We start from the raw sequence: 18,440 nt of genomic DNA, 5'->3' as shown, positions 1-18,440 counted from the left end.
CAGGAGAATCGTTTGAACCCGGGAGGTGGAGGTTGCGGGGAGGCAGAGGTTGTGGTGAGCCGAGATTGCGCCATTGCACCCCAGCCTGGGCAACAAGAGCGAAACTCCATCTCAAAACAAAAAACAAAAAAACACAAGTGTTTAAATCCAGCTGAATAAAAGACCCACGCTCGGAAATCAACGGAAGAAACACCCTGTAGGATTAAGGGCAAGTCGCCAAATCAGACAAATGATGACCCAAGGCTAATGCTAGGTAGGTAAGACAGTGCGGGGAATGTGAGGAGGTGAAGGCCAGCTGAATAAAACCAGTTGGTCAATACTAGAAGGGTATAAGGCCAGCAGATTAACCCATGCTGGCTGAGGCCAAGCAGGTGAAGAGGGCAGATGAGTATGGCCCTAAGCTTAATAAGGTCAGGTGGGGAAGGCCTAGTGGGTAAGGCCAGGTAAATAAGGCCATGTGGGAATGCCACCAGGTGAAGGCCAGGAAAGGAAAGCCAAGGTTTGGGACAGAGGATATGACACCAGGTTAAGACCAGTAGGGCTGGGACAATTGAGGAAGGAAGAATCGAACATTGAGACTAATTGTTAAGGCAAATTAATGGGTAAGGTAAGGCTTAGGTAAGTGGGTAAGGCTGAGGAGGTAAGATCAGTTGGGTGATTCAGATTGGTAAGGACAGGCCATTAATGCCAGTAGGGTAAGGTCAGGTGAGTATGCTAGGTACATAAGGCCAGGAGATTCATACTGGATGAGTAAGGCCAGGAGGTTCATAAGGGAGGTGGGTAAATCTCAGTTAGCAAAACCATGAGGTTAAGATGGTTAGGAAGCTAAACAACTGAAAAGGCTGGGTGGCTAAAGCCAGTAAGTTAAGGCCTCCCTGAATAGAGCTAGGTGGCTAACTCCACCTGGATAATGCTAAGAGGTTAAAGCTAGGCAGATTAGGCCAGGAGGTTAAGGCCATGTGAGTAAAAACAAAAGCTTAAGACAAGGCGGGAAGGCCAGGTTGGTAAGCTATGTTGGTCATCCAGGTTGGTAAGGCCATGAGATTAAGGCCAGGTGGGTAATGCAAGGTGTCAAAATGTGGGGATGAGGTCATGCAGTTGGGGGTAAATCTAGGGTGTAAAAGCAGGGGGATAAGACCAGGAAAGTAAACCTAGGGAGGTAAATCCAGGGGGTTAAGTCCTGGTAGGTAAAACCAGAAGGCTAAGGACAGTTGTGTTAACCAAATGTGGAGCCCATGTGGGTCATGTATGGTTGGTAAGACGAGGTGGGAAAACTATGTGGCTAATCCAAGTTTTTAGGGCCATGAGGTTAAGGCCCATAGGGTTAGGGCCAGGTGGGGAAGGCTAATGGGATCTGGCCAGGGATGTAAAATGTGGTGGATAAAGCCAGGGAGTAAGTTAGGCAGCTGAGTATGGCCTCATGGGCAAGATCAGGTGGGATGGGTCTTGACCAGAGATTGAGGCCAGGAAATTAAATCCAGGTGGGTAAGAACAGGTGGATAATGGTGAGCGGGAAGTTATGGCCAGGCGGGTAAGGGAAAGACTTTTTGGCCAGGAAATTAAGACTTGGTGAGTATGGCCAGGAGGTTAATAAAGACAGATAATGCCAGGTTTGTAATACCACGAGGATAAGATAAAATGATGAAGCCAAGGAGCTTAATAAGTTCTGCTGAGTGCAGTCAGGTTGTTAAAACCAGGTGTTTAAAACCAGCCAAATAAAAAGACTTTTCTCAGGCCGGGAAATCGATGGGGGAAACACCCAGTAGGATTAAGGGCAATTCTCCTAGCCAGACAAATGATGACCCAAGGCTAATGCTAGTTGGGTAAGACAGTGTGGGAAGGCGAGGAGGTGAAAGCCAGCTGAATAAAACCAGGCAGTCAACACCAGAAGGGTATGAGGCCAACAGATTAAGTCATGATGGCTGAGGCCAAGTGGGTGAAGAGAGCAGGTGAGTACGGCCCTAAGGTTAATAAGGTCGGGTGGGGAAGGCCTAGTGGGTAAGGCCAGATAAATAAGGCCACATGGGAAGGTCAATAGGTGAGGTCCGGGAAAGTAAGGTCAAGGGTCAGGACTAGGCATAATGCCACCAGGTTAAGGCCAGTAGGGCTGTGAGATGTGAGCAAGACCAGAAGTTGGGACTAATTGTGAAGGCCAAATGGGTAAGGCTGGGTAGATAAAATCAGTTGGGTGATTCGGGTTGGTAAGGACATGAAGTTAAGGCCAGTAGGGTAAGGCCAGGTGGATAAACCAGGTGCATAAGGTCAGCAGATTAATGCTGAATGAGTAAGGTCAGGAAGTTAATAATGCAGGTGGGTAAATTTATTTTGGCAAAACCATGATGTTAACACTGGGTCAGGAAGCCAAGCAACTGAAAAAGCTAGATGGGTAAAGCCAGTAGAATTAAGGCCATCAAGTACAGCTAGGTGGATAACTCCAACTGGGTAAGGCTGAGAAGTTAATGCTAGGCAGATTAGGCTAGGAGGTTGAGGCCATGTGACTAAGAATGAAAGGCTAAGACCAGGTGAGAAGGCCAGGTTGGTAAGCTATTGAGGCCATGAGGTTAAGGCCAGATGGGGAAGTCCAAGTGGGAAATGTAAGGTGTGTTAAGTCCGGGTGTGGGGGGAAATCTTGGTAATAAGGGCAGGGAAATAAGTCCAGGGGAGGAAACCTCGGGAGGTAAATTTAGAAAAATAAGACCAGGGGCTAAGCCCTGGTAAATAAAACTAGAAGGTTAAGGACAGCTGTGTAAACTAAGCATGAAACCCATGATGAGTAAGACTAGGTAGGAAAACTAGGTAGGTAATCCAGGTTGCTGAGACTATGAGGTTAAGGCCCATAGGTTTAGGCCAGGTGTGGAAAGCTAATGGGTTCTGGCAAGGGTGAGAAAATGAAGTAGGTAAGGCCAGGGAGTAAAGAAAGGGTAGTAAGGTGCCATGGGCAAGACCAGGTAGGTCTTGACAGCAGACTGAGGCCAGCGAATTAAAGCCAGGTGGGTAAGAACAGGTGGATAATGGCGAGAAGTTATGGCCAGGTAGATAAGGTCAAGACCATTAGTCAGGCCAGGAAATTAAGCCTGGGTCAGTAAGGCCAGGAGTTTCATAGGGCCACATGGATGAAGGTTGTTTAATAATGCCATGAGGGTAAGGTAATTAAGGCAACGAGGTTAATACAGTCTGGTGAGTAAGGCCAGATCATTAAAACCAGGCACTTAAATTTAGCCAAAGAAAAGACTATTCGGGTAACCCCAGGCCGGTAAATCAAAGGATAAATTCCCAGTAGGATTAATGCCAAGTTGCCAAGCCAGCTAAATAATGACAGGAAACTAATACTAGGTGGGCAAGACAGTGCGGGGAAGGCGAGGAGGTGAAGGCCAGCTGAATAAAACCATGTAGTCAACACCAGATGGGTATGAGGCCAGCAGATTAAGTCATATTATGCTGGCTTAGGCCAGGCAGGTGAATATGGCAGGTGAGTCTGGCTGTCAGGTGATCATGCCAGTTGTAGAAGGCCTACTGGGTGAGGCCAGTAGTTGAACAAGGCCAAGTGGGTAAGGCCAAGAAAATACAGCCAATAGGTGAAGGCCAGGAAAGTAAAGTCAGGGGCTGGGACAGCAGATAATGACACTAGGTTAAGACCAGTAGGGCTGGGACAGCTAAGTAGGACCAGAAGGTTGAGACTAATTGTGAAGGCCAGTTGGTTAAGGCCGAGTAGGTAAGATCAGTTGGATAGCTCTGGTTGGTAAGGACATGATGTTAAAGCCAGTAGGGTAAGGCCAGGTGGGTAAGCCAGGTGCATAAGGCCAGGGGATTAATACTGAATGAGTGAGGCCAGGAGGTTCATAAGGCAGGTGGGTAAATCTAAGTTGGCAAAACCATGAGGCTTAGGCCGGGTCAGGAAGCCAAGCTATTTAAAAGGCCAGATAGGTAAGGCCAGTAAGTTAAGGCCTCCCTGAATACAACTAGGTGGCTGAGTTTAAGTGGGTAAAGCTAAGAGTTTAAAGCTAGGCACCTTAACGCCAGAAGGTTAAGGCCATGTGAGTGAGAATGGAACATTAAGGCCAGGTAGGAAGGCCAGGGAGGTAAGCTAAGTCGGTAATCCTGGATGGTAAGGCCGTGAGGTTAAGACCAGTCTAATCCAGATGGGTAATGCAAAGTGTCTACATCCAGGGGGGCGGATATCTGAGGAGTAAGTAAAGGGGCCTAAGTCTAGGGGAGTGAACCTAGGGAGGTAAATCCAGGGGGTTAAGTCCTGGTAGATATAACTAGAAGGTTAAGAACGGTTGTGTAAACCAAGTATGAAGGCCACGTGGGTCATGTATGCTCGTAAGACCAGGTGGGAAAACTAGTTGCTTACTCCAGGTTGTTAAGTACACAAGGATAAGGCCAATAGGGTTAGCCCAGGAGGCTAAGAATACTGGGGTCTGGCCATTCCAGTAAAATGAGGTGGGTGAGGCCAGGGAGTATCAGCAGGGGAGTAAGGCCTCATCAGTAAGATCAGGTGGGTACTGAAGGGCATTGAGGACAGCCAGGTAGTTAAGAATAGGTGGAAAATGGTGGGAAGTTATGGCCAGGTGGATAAGGATGGGTCTCTTAGGCCAGGAAATTAAGACTGGGTGAGTATGTCCGTGAGTATTTAGTAAGGCCAGATGGATAAAGCCAGATTCATAATACCATGAGGATAAGATAAGGCAATGAGATTAATAAAGTCTGGTGAGTACAACCAGGTTATTAAAACCAGGTGTTAAAATCCAGCTGAATAAGAAACCATTAGGTTAACACCAGGCCAGTAAATCAACAGGGAAACACCCAGGCCTTAGGATGAAGCCCAAGTTGGTAAGCCAGGTAAATAATGACAGGAGGCTAATTTCTGGGTGGAGAAGACACTGAGGGGAAGGGAAGAAGTGATGGCCAGCTTAATACAGCTATCTGGTTAACACCTTACGGATATAAGGCCAGCAGATTAAGCCATGCTTGGTGAGGCCAGGCAGGTGACTAAGGCAGGTGAGCATGGCCCTAAGTTTAATTATCCTAGGTGGTGGTTATGGCCTAGTGAATAAAGCCAGGAGGTTAATAAGGCCAAGTGGTTAAGGCCATGTGGTAAGGCCAATAGGTGAAGGCTAGGAAAGTATAGCCGGGGTAGCCAGAGGATAATGACACGATGTTAAAGCATGTAGGGCTAGGACAGGTGAGTAAGATCAGAAGGTTGAGACTAATTATGAAGACCAGCTGGGTCAGGCTGGGTTGGTAAGACCAATTGGCTAATTCTGGTAGGCAAAGCCATGACATTAACACCAGTAGGGTAAGGCCAGGTGGGTAAGCCAAGTGTGTAAGACCTGGGGATTAACACTGAGTGAGTAAGGCCGGGAGGTTAACAAGGCAGGTGGGTAAATCTAGGTTAAGACCAAGTCCGGAAGCCAAGTAATTTAAAAGGCCAGGTGGATTAGGCCAGCAGTTTAAGGCCTACTGGATAAAGCTAGGTGGTAACTCCAATTATGTAATGCTAAGAAGTTAAAGCTAGGTAGTTCAGGCAAGGGGATGAAGGCCATGTGACTAAGAATGGAAGTTTAACACTAGGTGGCAAGTCCAGGTAGAAAATCTAAGTTGGTTATCCAGGTTGGTAAGGCCATGAGGTTAGGACCAGTTGGGTAAGTCCAAATGGGTAATGCAAGGTGTCTCAGTCACAGGAGGACACGAGGGGAAATCTAGGGAATAAGGGTAGGGCTCAGTTTAGGGGAATACACCTAGAAAGGTAAATCCAGGGGCCTTATGCCAAGGGGGTAAGACCAGGTATATAAAACCAGAAAGTTAAGGACCACCGTGTAAACCAATTGTGAAGGCCATGTGGGTTATATATGGTCAGTAAGACCAGATGGCAACACTCGGTGGCTACTCCAGGTTTTAAGACCATGCGGTTAATGCAAATAGGGTTAGGCCAGGTGGGGAAGGCTAACAGGTTCTGGCCAGGGTGGTAAAATGAGGTGGGTAAGGCCAGGTATGTCAGTCCAGAAAATTAAGACTGAGTGAGTAAGGCTAGGCGATTAAGTCCAAATGGATTAAGCCAGATTGGTAATACCATGAGGATAAGGTGATTAAGACAGTAAGGTTAATATGGTCTGGTGAAGAAGGGCAGGTTTTTGAAACCATGTTGTTTAAATCCAGATGAATTAAAAAACTATTTAGTTAACACCAGGCTGGTAAATCAATAAGGAAACCCCCAGGAGGATTAAGGCCAAGTCTGCAAGCTACCTCAATTATGACAGGAGGCTAATACCACATGGGTAAGACACTGAGGGTAAGGTGAGGAGCTGAAAGCCAGCTGGATAAAGCTAGCTAGTTAACACAAGATGAGTATAACACCAGCAAATTAAGTCATGCTTGGTGACGCCAAGCAGGTGAATATGGGTATAAGTCTAGTAAGGCCAGGTGGCTAACACCTAGCAGGTAAATCCAGGAGGCTTAAATGGTCAAGTGCATAAAGTCAGCTGGATAAGGCCATGTGGTCAGGCCAAATGGTGAAGGCTAGGAAAGTATGGCCTGGGGCAAGGACAGAGGATAATGTCACTAGATTAAGGCCAGTAGAGCCAGGACAGGTGACTCAGACCAGAAGGTTGAGACAAATTCTGAAGGCCAACAGAGTAAGGTTGAGTAGGCAAAATCAGCTCAGTAATTCTGGTTGGTAAAACCATGAGGTTAATACCAATAGGGTCAGTTGTATAAGTCAGGTGCATAACGTCACAGGAGTAATACTGGATGAGTAAGGCCAGGAGGTTAACGAGGCAGGTGGGTAGATCTAGGTTAAGACCAAGGTAATGTAAGACCAAGTCAGGAAGCCAAGGAATTTAAAAGTCCAGGTGATTAGCACTATCCGATGGGAGTTGTCAACCCACCTTTAATCAGTAGGCCTCAACCCAGTGGCCTACTGATTAAAGGTGGGTTGATAACTCCAATTGGGTACTGCTAAGAGGTTAAAGCTAGGCAGTTTAGGCCAGGAAGATGTCCATGTGACTAAGAATGGAAGGAGAAGGCCAGGCGGGAAGGGCAGGTTGGTAAGCTCAGTTGGTGATCCAGGTTGGTAAAGCCATGAGTTTAAGGCCAGTTGGTTAACTCCAGATGGGTTAAGAAAGGTGTCTAAGACTGGGCAGGGGAAATCTAGAGAATAATGGAAGGGGGATAAGTCCAGAGGAGTCAACCTAGAGAGATAAATCCAGTGGGGTAAGGCCCGGGGGCTAAGGCCTGCAGGTAAAACCAGAAGGTTAAGGACATTTGGGTCAATTAAGTATAAAGGCCATGTGGGTCATGTATGGTCAGTAAGACTAAGTGGGGAAACTAGGTGGCTAATCCAGGTTAGGGCCATGAGGTTAAGGCCCATAGGGGAAGGCCAGGTGAGGAAGGCTAGTGGGGTCTGCCCCGTGCAGTAAAATGAGGCGGGTAAGGCCAGGGTGTAAGGCCTCATGGGTAAGATCAGTTGGATACTGACCAGAGAATGAGGCCAGCAAATTAAATAACTGGTTATAAACAGGTGGTTAAAGGCAGGAGGTTATGGCCAGGTTGGTAAGCCCGGTTCTTTTAGGCCAGAAAATTAAGACTGGGTAAGGCCAGGAGTTTCATAAGGCCAGGTGGATAAAGCCAGATTAGTAATACTATGAGGACAAGATAAGGTGATTAAGGCCATCAAGTTAATAACATCTGGTGAGTAAGTCCAGGTTGTTAAAATTGGTGTTTAAATCCAGCTGAATAAAAAACTATTTGGTTAACACATCAGGCTGGTAAATCAATGGGGAAACTTCTGGGAGGATCAAGGCCACGTCTGTAAGCCAGCTAAATGACAGGAGGCTAATTATACATGAGTGGGACACAGAGGGTGCTGTTCGGAGGTGAAGCCCCGCTGAGTAAAGGTACATGGTTAACACCAGATGGGTATAAGGCCTGAAGATTAAGTCATGCTAGGTGAGGCCAGATGGGTGAGTATGGTCATATGTTTAATAACGCCACGTGAGTAAGGCCTAGTGGGTCGGGCCGGAAGGTGAATAATGCCAAGTGGTTAAGGCCAGGTAGATAAGGCCAGGAAGTGAAGGCCAGCTCTATAAAGTTACGTGGTGAACATCAGGTGTGTAAGTTGAAGAGGTTAAGGTAGGTGGGTAACATTCCATTTGTAAGGACAGGGGATTAAGGCCAAAAGATTAAGGCCACATGGGTAAGGCCAGAGGTTAAGGCCAGGAATCTACAGCCGCCGGAGTAAGACTAGAATGTGAAAGGACAGCTGTGAAGGCTCTGTGTATAAGGCTGGGAGGGTCAAACCAGATGGTTAAAATCAGGTGAATAGTATCAGCTGTTTGAGGCTGAGTAGGGATGTCTGAGAAGTTAAGGCCAGGTGGGCAATGCGAGGAAGTTAATGTCAGTGGGCATGTCCCCGAAGTTGAGTTTTGGGCCAGGTCTGAGCCATACCTGGGTTCCACGTTCAATAACTGTAGTATCCCTCGCTTATCTGCAGTTTTGCTTTTCATGGTTTCAGTCTCACATGCCTGAGTGTCTCCAAAAATATTCAATGGAAAATTCCAGAAGTAAACAATTCATAACTTTGAAATTGCAGGCAATTCTGAGTAGCATAATGAAATCTTACACCATTCCTAGCTCTCCTGCTCTGTGCTGCCAGGGACATCAGTTATCCATTTGTCCAGCATTACTGGACAAAGATTGATGTGTTTGAGTAACCTTTATTTAGTTTAATAATGGCCCCGGGCCAGGGACGATGGTGCTAGCCTGTATTCCCAGCATTTTAGGGGGCCAAAATGAGCCTAGAATCACTTGGAACATAGGAGTTTGAGACCATCCTGGGCAACATAATGTGAGCCCATCTCTACAAAAAATTGTTTTTAAAAATTAGCCAGGCCGGGTGCGGTAGCTCACACCTACAATCCCAGCACTATGGGAGGCTGAGGCGGGCGGATCACAAGGTCAGAAGTTCAAGACTAGCCTGGCCAATATGGTGAAACCCCGTCTCTACTAAAAAATACAAAAATTAGCCAGGCGTGGTACGCACCTGTAGTCCCAGCTACTTAGGAGGCTGAGGCAGGAGAATTGCTTGAAGCAGGGAGGCAGAGGTTGTGGTGAGGCAGGAGAATTGCTTGAAGCCGGGAGGCAGAGGTTGTGGAGCGCCACTGCACTCCAACCTGGGCAACAGAGTGAAGCTCTGTCTCAAAAAAAATAATTAGCCAGGCATGGTGGAGCATGCCTCTGACCCCAGCTACCTTGAGGCTCAGGTGGGAATATTGCTTGAGCCTGGAAGATCAAGGCTGCAGTGGGCCATGATTATGCCACTGCATTCCGGCCTGAGAGACAGAATGAGATCCTGCCTCATAAATAAATAAATAAATAAATAATGCCCCAAAGCAAATGGGTAGTGACCCTGGCGTATTGTCCTAATTGTTCTACTTTACTCTTGTTGATCTGTCACTGTACTTAATTTTGTAATTAACCTTGAACATAGGTATGTATGTATAGAAAAAAAGCAGTATATATAGGTCAGTATTAGCTGTGGGTTCAGGCATCATCCGGGGTCTTGGAACACATCTCGGGCAATGAGAGGGGACTACGGTACAGTGTGAGGGGATCAGCTCCTCATCTTCAGCTTCCTCTATTTCTCATGGGGATGCTCCGTCTCTGAACATTGGTCTGGGTGAGTATCTGTGAAGCTCTTAGTGCAGCACATGTAAGGCCACTATTTCTTTTTGTTTTTTTAGACAGCCTTTGGGAGGCCAAGGTGGGTAGATCACCTGAGGTCAAGAGATTGAGACCAGCCTGGCCAACATGGCAAAACCCCGTCTCTACTAAAAATACAAAGAATTAGCTGGGCGTGGTGGTGGGTACCTGTAATCCCAGCTTCTTGGGAGGCTGAGGCAGGAAAATTGCTTGAACTCGGGAGGCGGAAGTTGCAATGAGCTGAGATCTCACCATTGCACTCCAGCCTGGGCGACAGAGCAAGACTCTGTCTCAAAAAAAAAAAAAAAAAAGTTCTCTTTGAAAGATACAAACTAGAATATTTAATGACTATTTAGTGAAATGATTACCCTGGCCATGCGCTGACAGTTATCTAAGACAGTGACAGGGATGAAGGGCATCAGCACAATCTCTCTTCTTTTGTGTTCCTCTAAACTGTTGCACAAAAGCTTCTCCACGCCACCCCCTCCGCCCCACCACCCAGACAGAGTCTCACTCTGTTGCCAGGCTGGAGCACAGTGGCACATCTCAGCTCACTGGAACCTCTGCCTCCTGGGTTCAGGCGATTCTCCTGCCTCAGCCTCCTGAGTAGCTGGGACTACAGGCACACGGCACCACACCCAGGTAATTTTTGTATTTTTAGTAGAGACAGGGTTTTACCATGTTGGCCAGGCTGGTCTTGATCTCTTGACCTCGTGATCCGTGTAAAGCCACTATTTCAAGTTAGCACCCCTCTTGCATTATCACCGTCATGGTCTACTGGAGTCACTGGGACTAACTTACCTGCATGCTGGACAAACAGTAGCTGTTAAAGGACAGCTGCCTTCTCACTTGCTCAGTGTCAAGGCCCCCAGGTCCCCTGCAGATCACTGTTCCCCATGACAACCCCATTTCATAATTCCATAAGACGGTCATTTTGCTACTGACTTCTTTCTTCACCATGACAACTTACGAATGAAGGGACACTGTGTAAACTGCATAGGGTTGGGGACTGCAGGTGGGAGGTGGTGGTGTTCCCTGCCTTCGGTAGGAAATTGGCTTTACACATTGGTGGAGACAGGTGGAGCCAAGGTTGCTCCTCATCCCTGAGGCAGCAGAACATGTAGAAGACACCTCAGAAACAGGATCTGTTCACTGCCTAGTGCTGAGTCCTGCCTCAGTGGAACTCCGGCAAACTGGGCCCCATCACAGAGGGACAATATCCGAGGATGCAGTGCACTCACGCACAGCCCAGTGCAGGGACTACAGTGATGCCTGCTGTTGTACTCAGGTTGATAAATCTCATTATGTTGTTGCTCACAGAAATCAGTTTCTATCGGTCTTCTGCATCCTGGGATTCAAACAACCTTGTTTGGATCAAATATATTTGGAAAAATAAACACAATAAAAATAACAAAACAAAATACAAGCAAAAAACTAGAATACCTATTTACACAGCATTTACATTGTTTCAGGTATAGATGATTTCAAGTATGTGGGAAGATGTGCCTGGGTTCTATGCAAATAAAATTTGTTTTAAATAAGGTATTTGAACATCTGCAGATTGGGAGCCTTGGAAGGATCTCCCAAGGATACTGAGGGACAACTGTATACACTGTTACAGGCACTGCAAGAAGAATGCAAATCACCTCCTGCTAGGTGGGAACCTCTGGCAGCAGCAGCGCAGGGGCTGCAGCCTTTCCTCACTCCCAGGTCCTTCCACCTGCACTGCCCAGCTCATCCCCAGTGCCCACTCCTACACTGTCCAGCCGTGTCTTCATCCACAGTACCCATGCTTGCAATGTCCACATCCGCCCTACCCAGCTGTAGCCTTTCCTCATCCCCAGAGTCCTGCATGGTCCAGCTGCCAGGCCAGCTTCAAGATTGCCTCAGATGTTTCTCAGCTCTACTCCTATGTCTCAGCCTCCACTGTGACATAAACACAGCCATCACACTGTAATCCAGTTCTAGGAACCCCAAAGTCCTGGTGATTACTCCCCAGTCAAGAGACATAACATCAACTCAGGGGACTGATTCAGAAAGTGTCCTCTTAGAACATAGAACACTCCATCTTGGCCCCTGGCACAACCCCTCTTTCAGGAAAGGGCTTCTTCTTCCTCATTTCAGCCACATAATTCTGGCAGCAGCTGCCCAGAGAGTTACCTAGCCAGACGTGGACAGACATGGTACTTCCTGGAAGCTGGAGGCAGCATGAAGGGGTCAATCTTTCTCTGCAACCCTCGATTTTGTGACATGAAGCTCATGAGCAACTGGAAGGTGCAGGGACCACAAGAAATAAAGACCCCTAGTTGGTAACGAGAGAAGAGAATGATGCAAACCCATAGACAGATGCCAAACTGTGGAAAGAAGTTTTAACATGTCTGGCTGCAGCTGTATCTCCAAACAAATATCATTTTGTTCCAGGAAAATGCTTTAAATAAATTCCTCTTAATGATGCTTGTTTCTTACATTCCAAAAATTAAAGCTGGATGGCATTTTTAAACCTGCAGCCTTAGTCAGGTAATTCCATGGTCCACATGTCCAGGAGTCTGGCTGAATGCCTGGGCTCTCATCCTTCCTCCAGCTTTCTCAGTGGCAGGGGAGAAGGTAAAATTGACCCCAGGAGCAGCAGTACTAGTGACATTTGGGACTAGATGACTCTTCATTGCGGCGCTGACCTTTGTTTCAGGGTGCTCCACAGCATCCTTGGTCTCAGTCCAGGAGGTGCCAGCAGCACTCCCCAGTTGTGACAATCAAAATTCTCTCCAGACATTGCAAAATTGCCCTTATTTGACAACCACTGACTTAAAGGTATAGTTTCTGAGGCTCAGATGCCTTGAAAACAAATCTTCTTCTCTCCAGAATTGAGGGATAAATAAATATACACCTACCTATATTCTCAACCCTTAATTTCAACGAGAACCATGAAACCTAGAAGACAGGAAATCGGATCTAAAAGGAAACCAAGCAGTGGGTGTCCATGGGTCCTTATAAAAGCCCATTCCCGTAGGACTACCTTACCCACAGCTTACAAGCATGAAGAAGGACTCTGTTTCATCACACAGTGTGTGTCAAAATCACAAAAGAAATGCAAACTCTTCATAAATGAGATTTAGAAAACCAAACAACCACCTAGAATTCTTTCATTCATAGTTATCTGAAGAACACTAATAAAAAACTTTCTACAAGCCACAACCGGTGACCTTCTTATTGAGACATAACTTTGAAAGGCAGCCTTCTGTTATCCCTGAACTGACACACCCTAGACTGCTGAAGATGCAGTTGAGGCAGCAGCCTCCAGGAGGCTTTAGCGGCAGTTTTGATGAAGTTGAGGCAGCAGCCTCCAGGAGGCCTTTGCTATGGTCTGAATGTTGCTGTCCCTGTGGAAATTTCTATGTTGAAATCCTAAGCTCCAAAGTGATGGTATTAGAATATATATGGCCCAGGCATGGTGGCTCACACCTGTAATCCCAGCACTTTGGGAGGCCAAGGCGGGCAGATCACGAGGTCAGGAGACTGAGACCATCCTGGCTAACACGGTGAAACCCTGTCTCTACTAAAAATATAAAAAATTAGCCGGGCGTGGTGGCAGGCGCCTGCAGTCCCAGCTACTGGGGAGGCTGAGGCTGGAGAATCGCTTGACCCCACAGTTAGGGCCCATGTTCCTAACTGTGAGGTCATAAATGTTGCTTCAAGTCATTAGTTGGGTAGAGAGATGCTGAGTGTCTGTGCCTGTCCCCAGCCTTTCTCATCTACAAAGGCCAACACAGTCCCCACTTCAGGGAAGAGTTCATGGTGCTCTTACAAAGCAATAGCATAGGGCTAAATTATGCAAGAAAGAACATCCTGTCTGGAGACGATGTGAGCATTGAGGTTAGGTTCATCACATAAATATATTCCAAGTGGATAAAAGAGTGAAGTGGAAAAAATACAGCAGGCAATGCCCATCTTGCAATAGTTGAATAGGAAGCTTCAGATCAAGCCTGCTGCTGAAGGCTATTACAAAATAAAATTTAAAATAAATTACATCTGTGTAAAGAGATAAGATTACTTATTTTCTGTTTTTTGTGGTTTTTTTTTTGACAGACTCTCACTCCCTCACCAGGCTGGAGTGCAGTGGCACGATCTCGGCTCACTGCAACCTCCACCTCCCGGATTCAAGCGATTCTCCCACCTCAGCCTCCTGAGTAGCTGGGACTACAGGCACGTGCCACCACGCCCATCTAATTTATTTTGTATTTTTAATAGAGATGGGTTTTCACCATGTTGGCCAGGATGGTCTTGATCTCTTGACCTCGTGATCCACCCGCCTCAGCCTCTCAAAGTGCTGGGATTACAGGCGTGAGCCACCATGCCCAGCCTAGGAAATAAGATTACTTCTAAGGCAGAAAGTAAAGGGTGAGATCCACATCCTTGGCCGAGGTGAGAGGTGACAGCGTGCTGGCAGTCCTCACAGCCCTCGCTTGCTCTCGGCACCTCCTCTGCCTGGGTTCCCACTTTGGCGGCACTTGAGGAGCCCTTCAGCCCACCGCTGCACTGTGGGAGCCCCTTTCTGGGCTGGCCAAGGCTGGAGCCGGCTCCCTCAGCTTGAAGGGAGGTGTGGACGGAGAGGCGCAAGTGGGAACCGGGGCTGCGCCCGGGGCTTGCGGGCCAGCTGGAGTTCTGGGTGGGCGTGGGCTTGGGGGGCTCCACACTCGGAGCAGCCGGCCGGCCCTGCCGGCCCCGGGCAATGAGGGACTTAGCACCCGGGCCAGCGGCTGCGGAGGGTGTACTGGGTCCCCCAGCAGTGCCAGCCCACCGGTGCTGTGCTTGATTTCTCACCGGGCCTTAGCTGCCTTCCCGCGGGGCAGGGCTCGGCACCTGCAGCCCGCCATGCCTGAGCCTCGCACCACCTCCATGGGCTCCTGTGCTGCCCGAGCCTCCCCAACGACTGCCACCCTCTGCTCCATGGTGCCCAGTCCCATCGACCACCCAAGGGCCAAGGAGTGCGGGTGCACGGCATGGGACTGGCAGGCAGCTCCACCTGCGCCCCATGTGCGGGATCCACTGGGTGAAGCCAGCTGGGCTCCTGAGTCTGGTGGGGATGTGGAGAACCTTTATGTCTAGCTCAGGGATTGTAAATACACCAATGGGCACTCTGTATCTAGCTCAAGGTTTGTAAACACACCAATCAGCACCCTGTGTCTAGCTCAGGGTTTGTGAATACACCAATCGACACTCTGTTATCTAGCTACTCTGGTGGGGCCTTGGAGAACCTTTGTGTGGATACTCTGTATCTAACTAATCTGGTGGGGACGTGGAGAACCTTTGTGTCTAGCTCAGGGATTGTAAATGCACCAATCAGCGCCCTGTCAAAACAGACCACTCGGCTCTCTGTAAAATGGACCAATCAGCAGGATGTGGGTAGGGCCAGATGAGAGAATAAAAGCAGGCAGCCGAAGCCAGCAGTGGCAACCGGAGTGGGACCCCTTCCACACTGTGGAAGCTTTGTTCTTTCGCTCTTTGCAATAAATCTTGCTGCTGCTCACTCTTTGGGTCCACACTGCCTTTATGAGCTGTAATATTGAGAGCGAAGGTCTGCAGCTTCACTCCTGAAGCCACCAAGACCACGAACCCACCCTGAGAAACAAACAACTCCAGACGTGCCGCCTTAAGAGCTGTGACACTCGTGGCGAAGGTCTGCAGCTTCACTCCTGCGCCAGCGAGACCACGAACCCACCAGAAAGAAAAAACTCCGAACACATCCGAACATCAGAAGGAAAAAACTCTGGACACGCCACCTTTAAGAACTGTAACACTCACCGCGAGGGTCCACGGCTTCATTCTTGAAGTCAGTGAGACCAAGAGCCCACCAATTCTGGACACATCTAGACTTCAGGGCTCTAATTGTTTAATTCTTCCATCACTGCAAGGAAAATAGCATGCAGTTCAGCTCACTGAGCTTACTTGTTCTCAACCTCTTCAATTCATTTTACCATCAGTTGGTTACAGTGGGGACCTTTCCAAACAGGATGCTGACCGTCTACTTCAGAAGTGTTAATGTAAACCAAGGAGATTTTTATCGGTCAGTGGAGAGGTGTTCATGAGGCATCACCAGACACATGTCTATAGGATCTGGCAGTGCCTCATATGGTTCCAAAGTTGGTCCTAGAGGTAATGAGCCTACCTGCTTGTGAATATGATGCAAACCTCTTTGCATTCCTCCAGTATCATGTTCCCGTATAAATTATTTCCATTTTATTACAAAGTCAGCTCTTCTGGGCAGTAGCTTCCTCATTAGTATTTCTCTGACATCACCCAAGACATCATGGGTATGTCAGATCTTCAGAATATTTAATATCTTTCAGTCCTACGAGCAGTTTCAATTAATGCCCCCAAAATAGCGACCCAATAATTGTCTCCGAAATGACACATACCATACTGTCCCATCTGGAAATTTTCTGGGCCAAAATTCAAGTGCTCACCATTAGGCAGCACTTGTGGTCTTTTACAATAGACTCTAGTCTGTGGAAATGCAATGTCAGATACAGGTGTCCCTGGGTATCTGTGGGGAATTAGTTCTAGGACCCCTCCCTAAGGGGATACTAAAATCTCAAGGGGCTGAAGTATCTTTTTTAAAGTGACATAGTATTTGCATATAACCCATGCACATCCTTCCCCATATTTTAAATCATCACTAGATTACTTACAATAACTAACACAGAGCAAACGCTATGGAAATAGTTGTTCTATTATTATTATTATTTTTGGAGACGGAGTCTCGCTCTGTCACTGCAACTTCCATCTCCCGGGTTCAAGAGATTCTCTCCTACTTCAGTCTCCCGAGTAGCTGGGACTGCAGGAGCCCACCACTACGCCCGGCTAAATTTCTGTATTTTAGTAGAGACGGGGTTTCACTGTGTTGCCCAGGCTGGTCTTGAACTCCTGAGCTCAGGTAATCTGCCCGCATTGGCCTCCCACAGTGCTAGGATTACAGGCGTGAGCCACTGCGCTCAGCCTGTTCTATTATTTTTTAAATTTGTATTATTTTTATTGTTGTTTTTAAAACCTTTTCCAATCCTGGCTTGTTTTTCAGTTTCTGATGTGATTGTGGCATTAGCAATGTAGTGTATTGACACAGTAGTAAAGTGGTGAATTCAAATAACCATGTGGCAATACAATGTAGTAAGCTGGGATCCTTCCCACATAAAGGCAAACTGTGTTTGATTCTTTTCTAAGATTGTGATAAAGAAAAAAACATCTTCCAGACATCGTATTTTTTTGCACTATTGAAACCATATCAGGAACTGCTGGTGCTGTAGGCAGGACTACTTTATTTTTATTTATTTATTTATTTATTTATTTATTTTTTATTTTTTTGAGATGGAGTTTCAATCTGTCGCCCAGGGTGGAGTGCAGTGGCGCTATCTCAGCTTACTGCAACATTCGCCTCTCGCGTTCAAGCGATTCTCCTGCCTCAGCCTCCCGAGTAGCTGGAACTACAGGCGCATGCCAGCACACCCAGGTAATTTGGTATTTTTAATAGCAGTGAGGTTTCACCATGATGGCCAGGCTGGTCTGGATCTCCTGACCTCAGGTGATTGCCCGCCTCAGCCTCCCAAAATGCTGGGATTACAGGCGTGCGCCACCGCACCTGGCCAATACTACTTTATTCAAGCCTGGAAAATCTACTGTAATCTTGATGAGCCACTTCCCTTTTTCATGGGCCACACATGGGACATTTGTACAGAACATTTGTTAGTACCAGCACTCCAACTTCTAACATGTCAGCAGTTAAAGTGGTATTCTCTTTTTGTCTACTAGGATTCATCTGACACTGTGTCAAATTAAAAAGCTATGTGGGCTCAGGCAATTCTATAGGTTCCCATTTAATATGCCCAATTAATGATTGCAGAAGGGCAAACTTACATACCTTTGATTTTATAATACTAGGAATGGGAAGTGCTCCCAGTCAGACATGATTCCATCTAATAATACACTTAGGTAGAGGAGACACAAGCACTTCACAGGAAGTCCGTTCTAATGTTCCAATTTTCATGCAAACTTTCACCTTCATCTCATCAATCTCTATATCCCCAGATGCTCCCTAGCAAACTGTCACCCAATTAGGACTTCACCAACAGGTTTTGATAACATTATGCACTGGGATCCTGTGGGAAGGACTCTCAGAAGTTTTTCTTCACCCTATTTCCATTATCCTCACATATATGCACAAGCCCCAGATCTCTGTTGAGGATCAGGCCAAGGGACCCTGACCCCTGCACCAGTCTTTGTCCTGATTCATGTGCCTGATCACTAGCCCCAGTGATTCGAGGTCAGATTTCTCATTTTTATCTTTGCCTTCAGTCTTTTCAAATTCTTGCAAACTCTGGTAAATAGGGTGAATCTGTTTAGGGGCTTCAAAGTTGGGAGACTAGCAGGGGCACTTGTGAGTCCACTGAGCCTCCCATCGTGCTGTGATAAGATCTTTCTTTTGATTCGTCAATATTCAGCTTTTTCATCCCACTTCTTTTTTTGTTTGTTTTTTTTGTTTTTGAGATGGAGTCTCGCTCTGTCACCCAGGCTGGAGTGCAGTGGTGCGATCTCGGCTCACTGCAACCTCCACCTCCCGGGTTCAAGCGATTCTCTTGCTTCAGCCTCCTGAGTAGCCGGGACTACAGGCATGCGCCACCACGCCTGGCTAATTTTTGTATTTTTAGTAGAGATGGGGCTTCACCGTGTTGGTCAGGCTGGTCTTGAACTCC

At 47.2% G+C, this 18,440-nt stretch overlaps 1 long non-coding RNA gene across 1 annotated transcript in view; it reads right to left on the bottom strand.

Annotated features, from left to right (window-relative positions):
• The window catches only part of LOC129529140 (uncharacterized), a 33,220-nt gene extending 17,618 nt beyond the window's left edge, over positions 1-15,602 (bottom strand). The window contains exon 1 of the long non-coding RNA XR_008674575.2: positions 15,499-15,602. This is a non-coding gene — a long non-coding RNA (uncharacterized lncRNA). The remainder of the gene's footprint in view (positions 1-15,498) is intronic.
• Between the last annotated feature and the right edge of the window lie 2,838 nt (positions 15,603-18,440).

This window comes from Gorilla gorilla, chromosome 1, assembly GCF_029281585.2.
Source record: "Gorilla gorilla gorilla isolate KB3781 chromosome 1, NHGRI_mGorGor1-v2.1_pri, whole genome shotgun sequence".
Classification (NCBI taxonomy): domain Eukaryota; kingdom Metazoa; phylum Chordata; class Mammalia; order Primates; family Hominidae; genus Gorilla; species Gorilla gorilla.
Note: the sequence above shows the minus strand (reverse complement) of the source record. Positions and strands in the feature narration are given on the sequence as shown.